Source organism: Micromys minutus, assembly GCF_963924665.1.
Source record: "Micromys minutus genome assembly, chromosome: 16".
NCBI classification, from domain to species: Eukaryota; Metazoa; Chordata; class Mammalia; order Rodentia; family Muridae; genus Micromys; species Micromys minutus.
Genome location: NC_137985.1, coordinates 26,419,542 through 26,430,345, shown reverse-complemented (window position 1 = coordinate 26,430,345; position 10,804 = coordinate 26,419,542). Strand labels below are relative to the sequence as shown.

Sequence of the window (10,804 nt, the reverse complement as noted above, 5' to 3'; positions counted from 1 at the left end):
GTGACCAGGGTTTCTTGATGTCATTTCTGTGTCATTTGCGGGACTGGTTATGGTTGGTGTGGTTCTTGGACTTGGTGATGTCTGCGCGGTAACCGCAGCTTCCGCAGCGCCTGGGACCGGAAGAGCTGTCTCCACTTTTCAATGATGTAAGAATTCTTTGCCAATTTGGAAACTGTCTTTGAGCCAATTATTTTTACAGGCTTTACGGCTGTGCTAGTGAATCAGCTCTGTGTAAGACAAGATGAACTGGTTTCAGTATTTTAAGATTGTACTCTTCTCCAGGAACTTGGAGATTCTATAGGCTGGGAATTCTAAACAATCCTTTTTCTTTCTTTCTTTCTTTCTTTCTTTTTTCTTTCTTTCTTTTTTTCCTGAAGAAAACAAAAACGGCAGGAAAAAGAAAGATTCCGTGATAAGAATTTCAACAGATGAGAACTAGAAGAGAAATACTTCAACATAACAAAATCTGCATTTGAAATGTTCACAACTAACCTCAAACTCAATGGTTTCAGAAAGAATGGGAGTTTTGCTCTGAGATTAGCATAGGACAGAAATGTCCAGTTTTTTCTAAATCTCCTCAGGGTAGAATTATTCTACCTCAGCTGGGTAAATGAAGATGAAGGGGTGTCTCCACATTTGAAAGGTGGAAGTTAATTTATCTTTGATCACAGATGACGTGATTTTTTTTAATGGCTTATAAAACACTAAACTGTTCTATGGGGGCCAGAAGAAGAAAGCTATTAAGTGTGTTCTGCTAAGTGTCAGGACACAAAAATTAACACTCAAGTGTTTCTGTTCATTAGCAATTATGAATTATGAAGTAAAGGAATTCCTTCACCTTTTCTTACGCATGTGTGCGAATGTGTGTGTCATAGGGAGGGGTGTGCACCAGTACGTGGGAGCCAAAACTCAATCTGGAGTGTCACCTTCAGAATTATCATCTACATCTTATTGCCCGGGAGCTCTGCAATTAAACTACATCGGTTGGTGGTGAGACTCACGGATCCTCCCTCTCTCTCTGCCTCTGCAGTGCTGTGATAACAGGCGTCTGTTACCACATTGAGCATCTTTGTTTTTGGAAACAGAGTCTCACTGTATTGCCTTGATTAGCCTGGAACTCACTAAGCAGACCAAGCCTCAGTCTTGTGGAAGTGTGCCTTACTCTGCCCCCTGGATGTTGGGATTAAAGGTGTGTGCCACTATGCCCTGATCACACTCAGCCTTTTCACTCTGATTCTGAGGATCCAAACTCAAATCCTTGAGTTGCAAGGTATTATTGTTTGTATATGCTTGGCCCAGGGAGTGGCACTATTAGGAGGTTTGGTCTTGTTGGAGAAGGTGTGTCACTGTGGGCGTGGGCTTAAGACCCTTACCCTAGCCAACTAACACAGCAACCCCTACAAAAATCAGTCATTTCCCATGCCGTTCTTCTATTTCGTTTTCAGTTAGAACATAAAGTAAACGGGTGTCATACGACAGTTTCATACCTAGGTAGCTCTGTAACTTGCTCGTGTCTGCCCAGTCCTCTCTCCTTCCCACAGCTCTCCCATGGAATCCTGCCCAAAAGCAAGCAATTATTTTGTCTTCCTTCCCCCTATTATCTTCTCACTTTTCTCCTTTCCCTCTCCTTTAGGTCCCCTCCCATCGACATGGTCTCGATTCACATTCGATTTATTCAAACTCTACACCTGAGGTAGCACGCATATCATTTGTCCTTCTGAGACGGAAAAGACCTTCCTTCGTCTGTTAAAGTCCACACAGGGACACTCTGGATACTAACCTGTTATATTTCTCTGTGTTCCTCTGGGGGTTTGAAATTATTACTTATTTTTTATATTTCACATGGATGGGTGTTTTGCCTGCGTGTATGTCCATGCACCACACGTGTGCGGTGCCTGGAGAGGAAATTAGATCCTAAGGGACCGGAGTTATAAACAGTCATGAGCCACCGTGTGGGTGCTGGGAATTGAATCCGGGTCTTCTGGAAGAGTAGCCAGTGCTCTTTAGCTGCTGTGCCATGCCCTCATCGCTACTTTTGTCCTTTGAGGGATCACGAAACCCAGATTGCCCTTGAACTTGAACTCCCTTTTTCTCTAGCTCCTGAGTGAGATTACACAAATAGGTGTCACCACCTGGGAGTTCCCTCTTCATCAGAAAATGATTGGATAGTAATTCATATCATTGTATTATTTCAAAGTTGATTTCCTGATACTTGTTACCTACTTCATTGAAGTATTTTTGATTTTGTTTTATTTTTATTGAAAGTGATGATCAATGAAGTTAACGACAGTCAAAGGTATACTTTAAAAACTGAGTTGTCTTAGTATCTGGAAGCTAAATTCGAGGCAGAAATCCTTTTCTGTGTTCTGATTTTACAATGTTGAGGAGTATCTCAGGGCTGGGGGTCGGAGTGTGGCTCCATTGGTAAGGTGCTTACAGGGCAAGAATGAGTTTAGACCCCCAGAATTCATGTAAAGTGGCAGGCATGAAGGAGGCTGCACGACCCCACAATCTCACTGCAGAGAGGAGAGGATCCCTGGGGTTTGCTTGCCCCCCATAATCTAACTGAATAGGTGAACAAGCTCCAGGGTCAGCGAGTGACTTCATCTCAAAACTTAGGTGGAGGGAGAGAGAAGACACCCAGCATGGACCTCTGCCTCTGCCTGTACGCACACACATTACACACATTACACACACACACACACAGAGAGAGAGAGAGAGAGAGAGAGAGAGAGAGAGAGAGAGAGAGGCACGCAGTATCTCTGGGCTGAGAATGCAGTTCATTTGGTATTTTCCAAGCTTGTACAAAGCCCAGTGTTCAGCCAATAGAACTCTATAAACCAGACATGGGGGTACACACCTGTAACCCCAGTGCTTCTGAGGTAGAAGCAGGAGAATCAGAAACTCAAGGTCATCTTTGGCTCCATGGCAAGGTAGAGGCAAGCCTGAGCTACATAAGACCCCTCCTCGGAAACATAAATGAAACTTTCAAAGCATCTTTGCCAACCAGTAGCTATGTCAATAAAACTGCCTCAAGATCTAAGCCTATGAGGAAAACAAAACATCACTGAGCAGAAAGCCGTCAGAAGGACCTGGTGACCAAGAGCAGCCTCTCCCGGGCCATGACTGTGTAAGGTTGCTCCATTTCCTCTATTTCAAAACCTACAGGTGTGGACACACTCAGGATGGGACCTGATACTTTTCTGCGAGTACTGTTCCCCAAGATGAGAATATAGATTTTTATAATACCTTCTCTGAAAACAGAGCAGCTTTTTTCATATAGGTTCCTCTGCTAGCGCCTCTCCCTGGCTCTTACCTGAGTGTGAAGAGACCTTTAGTGTTAGTGCTGACATTTTCTTCATGTCTCTAGAGGGCAAAGGGGGCAGCAACGGTGCAAAATAAGGTCAGTCTCTTAGCTGTAAATGCTACAGATACTGGTAAAGGCTGTAGCGTCTTAAACACCACAATGAAAGCCTGGTCCAAGGTAGGAAGGGAACTCTTCTCACACCAACACAGAACGGTGCCCACCTAACAGATTTTTTTGTCAAATGTGCACAAAGCAGATTGATTGGATGGATGGATGGATGGATGGATGGATGGATGGATGGATGGATGGATGGATGGATGGAGAAAATAGAATAGAAAAGAAAAAGCCCAAGTATCACCCACGGGAGCCTTCCTTAGCAGGTGAGCGGTAGTAGCTACTTGTCCTGTGTGTTGGCTGTGGTTCCCCTCGCTGGAGAAATTCAGAGCTGTTCCCTTCCTCCCAAGCCAGAAATCACTTTGCATAGCAGGAAGTCTCCATAAGTAGCACACCTGGATGATCCAGGGACCTGGACTTCAGTATCACACTTTTTTAGAAAGTGCCTGTGGCCCCTGAAAGCCTCTCTGAAGCAGGGGACTCTCTGAGCAGGGAAAGGGTGCTTGGAAGAAACGTGTAGTGTTGAGCCACCTGAGGTCGTGCTAACAGCAGGGTTAGTGAGGGCCATCTGGGGGTTGCCAGCTCCTGCTGCAGGCGGGGCCAGGCGGGGCGAGGTGCAGACGCTTACACCTCTTGGGCACCCGCGGTCACAAGTGTGACCGAAGCTGGCAAGTAGACACCTCTGAGGCTCGGAAAGGTAGGATGCCCCGCTGGGTCAGGGGCTCAGGGCAGGGAGAAAGGGAGGCATCACCTGGGAAGGGAGGCTCAGGTCGGGAGTGGAATCCTTAGAAAAAAGCCGGAGCCGAATAAGGGCTCGCTCAGATGGAGGAAGGGTGCTGGGGTGCAGAGGGAACCTAGTGCCTAGAAAGCCGTTGGCTAGCCCCTTCAAGGCTAGGAGCAGTGCTCCTCACCAGCCCCCGCGAGAGTTGTTCCTGTGCACTGTCCCCGGGGTCCTGGAATAATTCGGGTCCTCAGCGGTACCGCGACTAAGTGCGAAGCCCTTATTCATTCCGTCTTAGTGGAGCAGGGAATCCACCTGAAGTGGCTGCCTCTTAAGGAGTCCGCGAGCTATTTTCAGTCTGCCAGACTGACTCGTTTTCACTTGCACCCCGTCTGTCGCGGCTTGTTAGCTAAGGATCCACAAATCCAGGAACCAGAGACATTCCCTAGGTGAGGAAGTCTGACCATGAGAGACGGTTGGTTGATACAGCTCCTCCAGACATCATTTGGCCTCGGTTTCTAAAAGCCTTGGTCTTAGTAAGAAGAGCCTGAGTGTGGGGGGGACCTGCCTGAATCCAGAGGGACTGACCTTGGAGACAAGGCTCACCCTAATGGAAAAACAAAATCTGTACTTCAGCAGGGAAAGGTGGGGCTTCATAAACTGGAATTTAAAAGCTTAAAAGCCTCACTTAAGGTCTCAGCAAAGGCTGCTTCGTTCCATTCGGTTCTCTTTGGAGTCTCTTTTCCCGTCTCCCTACACCACTTCCCTGTCCTGGGTTCTATTTAACTTTAAGATTAGCATAGTCATCAAAGCTGGAAAGGCAGATGCACTTTATCTAAATACACACCAATCTAAATAGCTACTATAGTTTATAGTATACGAGCAACCTGTGCCTTCGGGTTTTTGTCAATAAGTGCTTTTTCTACGCAGTAAAGACTAAATTTTTGAACCCCAACGAAACAACTCTTTATGACAGTTTGTTGGGTAATAATAGGGTCACCTGCTGTCTCGTGGTTTCTGGAGAAGACATGAGAATAGTAGTATGGCTCCACTGAATAGGAAACATTGTTTTTACAAAGGATAAGCAATGAGCAAGGTTGCACAGTATCCAATAGTGGGTCCTTCCTTCTTACCAAAGAACTTCTTTAGGAAGTTGGAAACAGGTACCATGCTGCACTTCCCTTTGTATTCTGTGGTCCTTTCCCCTGCCTTTCTGGCGGATGCAGTTTCTGGTGGTCAAGATGAAGCTGTTGAATCTCTCAGGATGCATCAGTTACTTTATCTGAGGTCTTCTCTGAAATGCTCTTGGCTATAGCTATGACTTAATCTTGGCAAATGTCGGTTCGAGATGAGCAATGGAAAGGAGAGAGATTAAGAGACTTGTGATTCTTTTCCTAACTTCAGGGTGGTATCAGCTGCATGCTCGGTCGTACAATGTACAGCAGACACAGTGTACATTATGTGTTAAGCAAGATCAAGGGATGATCAAAGGTTATCACTCTTTTGCTTGTGGAACACAGCAGGGAAGGAAAGCTTTACCACTTGGTCCCTAAGATCACAAAACTTTTAAATTATAGGGAAATTGAAGTCACTGGTATGTTAACAAAAAACAAGTAACTATATAAAAACATGGAAATGAAATGGTCATAGACAAACAATAAATTATGTACAACATTACACTATACTTCGGTGAACAGTCAAAGGTCACACACATGTACTGAACTCTGAACTTTTCCACTGTTTTAGTCACCCATCTCTCTCTCCCTAGCCTTCTCTAGAACTGGAAATAAAAACATATTAAAGTTTAACTCTTTGGCTTTCTTTTACCGACAGTAATTTATGTACTGGGAAATAAAAGTAGGCTTCTCTATTCCATATGCAAAGAAACAGGAATCAAGTCATTTTCTACCTGAACTGTGCTGGCCAGTTAAGAAATGGTAGAGCCAGGGCTCCAATCAGAATGTTTTCCAGAATACTACAGTTCATAATAGGTAATTTTGTATTATTATTTTTTAAGTTTTATGACAGATTATAATTTCTTTCTGCTAAACATTTATATTTATTTTTATACATTGTTTATCCTTTGAGAATTTCACAAATATATACAATGTATTTTAGTTATATCTGTCCTACAAGTTCCTCCCTCCAGTTCATCCTGGACTACAAACACACACATAAATACACACATACACACACACACACACACACACACACACACACACACACACACAATTTCTCTCCCAATCTCATTGATTATCTCCTCTAAAAAAAAAAAAAAAAACAAAAACAAAACAAAACATTAAATCAAATCAGTATTCCCATGGCTGTGGAGCCATCCACTGGAGTAGGAGTACTCTACCATGAGCCACAGCCCTGAAGGAAAAAATGACTGTTCTTCCCCAGAGTAACCCAGGAGCCACTGACTGCCAGTAGCTCCTCAGCCAAGGATGGTATCTGATGTGTTCCTCTGCTGTCTATTCTGAATTTTGATTGTCTTGATCTTGTTCAGGTCTTCAAGTCTTAAACAGATAACTAAGCAGTTACTGTGAATTCATGAGTAGCAGTCATTAAAAAAAAAAAATCAGTTCTCAGAGTTCTCCCTAACCTTGGGCTCTTACAAACTTTCTGCCATTTCTTCTACAATGTCCCCTGGGTGGGGAGAGAGGTTACACAGACACACATTTAATGCTGAGCCCTCCCCGTCATTCATCCTTTGTATTTTAACCAGTTGTGTGTCTCTTCACTAACCACTGTCCACTGCAAAAAGTAGCCTCTCAGATGAGAGGTGAGAACTGCATTAATTTATGGGTATGAGTAAAAAGTATTTAGAAGGCAGATGAAATTATATTCAACATGATCAGCAGTAGGCTCTCACCTGGGGCTTATGAGCTCTCCGGCTGCAGGCTCCTGACCAAGGTTATGATACCAAACATGAGCTCCCCGCCTATGGAGTGGGCCTCACAGCTAATGGAAAGCAGCAAGTTACCACATAACATCCATGCCACTATGGCAGCACCGGTAATATCCCTCCGGGTCAGTCACTACTGTTGCTCTCAAGAGTTCACAGCTGGATAAAACTGTTGATGACTTTTCTCCCCTGGTAGAGTGCATAGAATTTTCCAGCACTGTGAAACTTAGCCTGCAAGGAGAAAACATCCAGTCCCAGGACTAACTTGAATATTCTATAACCAAAGCCCGTAGTGTCTCCAGCAATGGGGTCTTACCACACATTCTAATGGATAATCAGGAGCAATGGCATAGCTTGTATTGTTTTAGGGATTATTGCTGGGATTGTCCGGCCTAACAACACAAAGGGTGTCTGTCCCACATCATGCACTGGGATTTTTGTTTAATAACTTATTGCTTCTAGAAGGAGCATTATCCCTCCATCTAGGGTACTTCTATTCAAACAATGAGCTTATCAAATATTAGGTTTCCATGTGGCTTTTTCAAACCTCCTTAGTGATAGTTACCCCTCCCACAACTCCCCTCTCTGCAATCCATCCCCCCCTTAATTAACGCTTCCCCATTATTCCCCTTTTCCTCTTCATACTGCCTGTGTTCTACAGTAAGATTTCCCCCAAGCCCCTCGGCAATTGCCCATTTCTAGTATCCTGGCTTTTATAGGCACCCCAACTTATACACGCAAATCTAAGTCTAAGCTGAACCCACACATGACAGTGAGCATGTAGCATTTGTCATTTTAGGCCTGAGTCACGTGACTTAATCTAATATTTTTCCAGCTTCATAAATCTTCTTGCATATTTTATAACTTCACTTTTCTTTACAGATGGATAAAATTCCATTGTGTTTATATACATATTTCCATTATGAAATTTGTTAGTTAATGGGCATCTGGGTGAGGCCATTCCCTAGCTGTCATGATTAGAACAGCAAGGAGCATGGATAAGCAAGTGACCCTGTTTGGAGAGGCCTTTGGGCCTTGAAGTGGTACAGATGTATCTTTCACAGGAGTCATCTCTCCCAAGTTTTCTGAGGAGCCTGAATCCTGACTTCCAAAGTGGCTTCACCAATTTACACTCAGCCAACAGCAAACAAGCATTCCCCTTTCCCTACAACCTTGCTGGCGTTTGTCATCTTATTTTCTTTTGTTCTCTTGATCTTAGCGATCCTGAATGGGATTAAGATGAAGCCTCAATATAATTTTAATAACAGTTCCTCTGATTGCTAGAGATGCTTTAAAATTCGTATTAGTCATTTACATTTATTCTTTGAGAATTCTGTTTCGTTCCATAGTCTATTTTCTAAATCGAAACTGTTTGCTTTGTTTGTTTATTTATTTATTTTATATCCTACATATTAATCGCCTGACCGATGTATGGCTGGCAAAGATTTTTTTTCCCATTCTAGAGGCTGTCTCTTTATTTGATCAACAGTTGATTCCATAGTACAGAAAAATTTTAATTTCATGAGACCTCACTTGTTGCTGTTGGTCTAATTTACTGCATGGCCAGGATCCAATTCAGAAAGGCTTTGCCTGAGTCTATATCCTGAAGTGGGATCCAATTCAGAAAGGCTTTGCCTGAGTCTATATCCTGAAGTGGGCTTGCTTCTTTTTTTTTTCTTCTAGAAGTTTCAGAGTTTTGGTATAGTTTTTGGTACACGTGGAATTCATTTTTGTACGTGATGGGAAATAATGACTTTCGGGGCTGAAGAGATGGCTCAGAGGCTAAGGGCACTTGCTGCCCTTACTGTAGCTGTTTTCAGACACACCAGAAAAGGGCATCATATCCCATTACAGATGGTTGTGAGCCACCAGGTGGTTGCTGGGAATTGAACTCAGGACCTCTGGAAGAGCAGTCAAGGCTGTTAACCACTGAGACATCTCTCCAGCCCCGGCTTTGTAATTATCTTGGAGTATTAGGGCTGAGGTACCTACACTACCAGCTCCAGCAGAGAACCTAGAAACACAGGGGAAATGAATACCTCTTTAACCCGACTGTTTGGGGGCGTTAGCTGGTTGAAGTCCTCTCCAGAGAAAGAAGTCACTCTGGGTACAGGCCGTACTAAAACATAAGAATCCCCAATCATATTTCCGTAAATGCATGGGGTAAGCCCTGAGGTACAAGCCCACCATGCGTTCTCTGGGTGCAGCATGTCTCCTGCAATAGTAGGGGTTACAGTGCCGTTGCAGAGATGGAAATAGGCTGAGTCTACCTTACTTCCAATGCAGAGTCCCTGACTGGTAACCAACAGGTCTGTGAACTTGATGACAAACAAGGTTGTTGCATCGGCCCCGGGGGTACCCAGATAGTGAGGGAGCTAGTGGCTGATGCAGCAAAGTAAGCAGCAAGCAGGCTGAATCGGGAGCACTGGAGTCGCAGTTTCAGCGGATGGACAAGGTCCGTTGTTTCTGTGGCAGTTCGCCTGGAAGTCTGCTCTGCTGAACCTCAGCTGCTGGATCATCTCTCCTGGCCTGCCGAATGTGGGAGTGGTGTATCCACATCCTGATCTGTCCACCTTAACAGCCATAGGTGTGGTCAGGATCACAGTGTGAGGTCCTTCCCAGCAAGGTTCCAGAGTCTTGTGGTTATATCTCTTAATCCAGACTTTGTCACCTGGTTCAGAGCAATGGGGGGTTAGGGAGAGGAGCAGACTCAGAAACTTTGCTGTCAGGCCAGAGTTGTTTCTGGACCCTATGAAGGGCTTCCAAGGATTTTGAAAATTTACATTGGTCATGTTCAGAAAAGATATCAGACTGGAGGTTAGGCAGCATGGGAGAGGACCTCCCATATATAATCTCAAAAAGGGGTAGGGGGCACCTAAAGTATAGGGAGTGTTCCTAGTCCTATGTAAGGCATAAGCTAGGAGAGACATCCAGTCACTGCCATTTTCAAGGGTTAATTTGGTCAAGGTCTCCTTCAGGGTCTGATCCATGCTCTACCTGCCCTGAACTCTGGGGCCTGTATGGACAATGTAATTTCCAGTTGGTCCCCAGAACCTGTGCTTGAGATTGAGAGATGAAGGTTGGTCAGACTCATCAAGCAGGGCAGGCAAACCATACCCGGGTGTGATGTCTTCCAGAAGCTTCCTTGTCATTACATTGTCGGCATCTTTTGTAGGGTAGGCTTCTACTCATCCTGAAAAGTTATCTATAAAAACCAGCAAATACTTGTATCCATATGTTCCTGGGTTTATTGCTATATAATCTATTTCCCAGTTAGCTCCTACCCACTGACCCCTGATTCTGGTCCCCGGAGCAGCTCCTTGATCAGGGCCTGAGGAGGTGACAGCCTGGCAGGTGGCACAGTCTGAGATACCTCATCAACCAAGTGTCCTCAGTCAAATGTTTGCACCTTGTCCCTCACAGCGGTTCCCTCAGTTCTCAGTGACCAGGTGTGAATGTTGATGAATCTAATGGATGAGCTGCTTAGCAAACCCCTTAGGTAGGACGGTGCAGCCTGCAGAGGTCAGCAAGCATAGTCTCTTCTGTAAACTCCTTGGCATTTTGCCTGGTGCTATTGTCTTCAGCAGTACATCCAGGGATGGCTGGGAGTGCCGGGAGTGGGGGTGGGAATGGGGAGGGCAGCAAGGCTACCAGGATGTTGTCAATGGAAGCTTAAGCAACCTCCCTTTTAGCTTTATCAGCTAGTCTGTTCCCTTGGGCTATTTCTGGTGTTTCTTTTTGATGCCCAGGGCAG

General features: G+C 44.7%; 1 protein-coding gene across 1 annotated transcript in view; it reads left to right on the top strand.

Annotated features, from left to right (window-relative positions):
• Window positions 1–4,088: 4,088 nt before the first annotated feature.
• TMEM45B (transmembrane protein 45B) overlaps window positions 4,089–10,804 on the top strand; it is a gene marked incomplete at its 3' end in the record, with an annotated part of 35,625 nt that continues 28,909 nt past the window's right edge. The window contains exon 1 of the mRNA XM_080929702.1: window positions 4,089–4,118. The remainder of the gene's footprint in view (window positions 4,119–10,804) is intronic.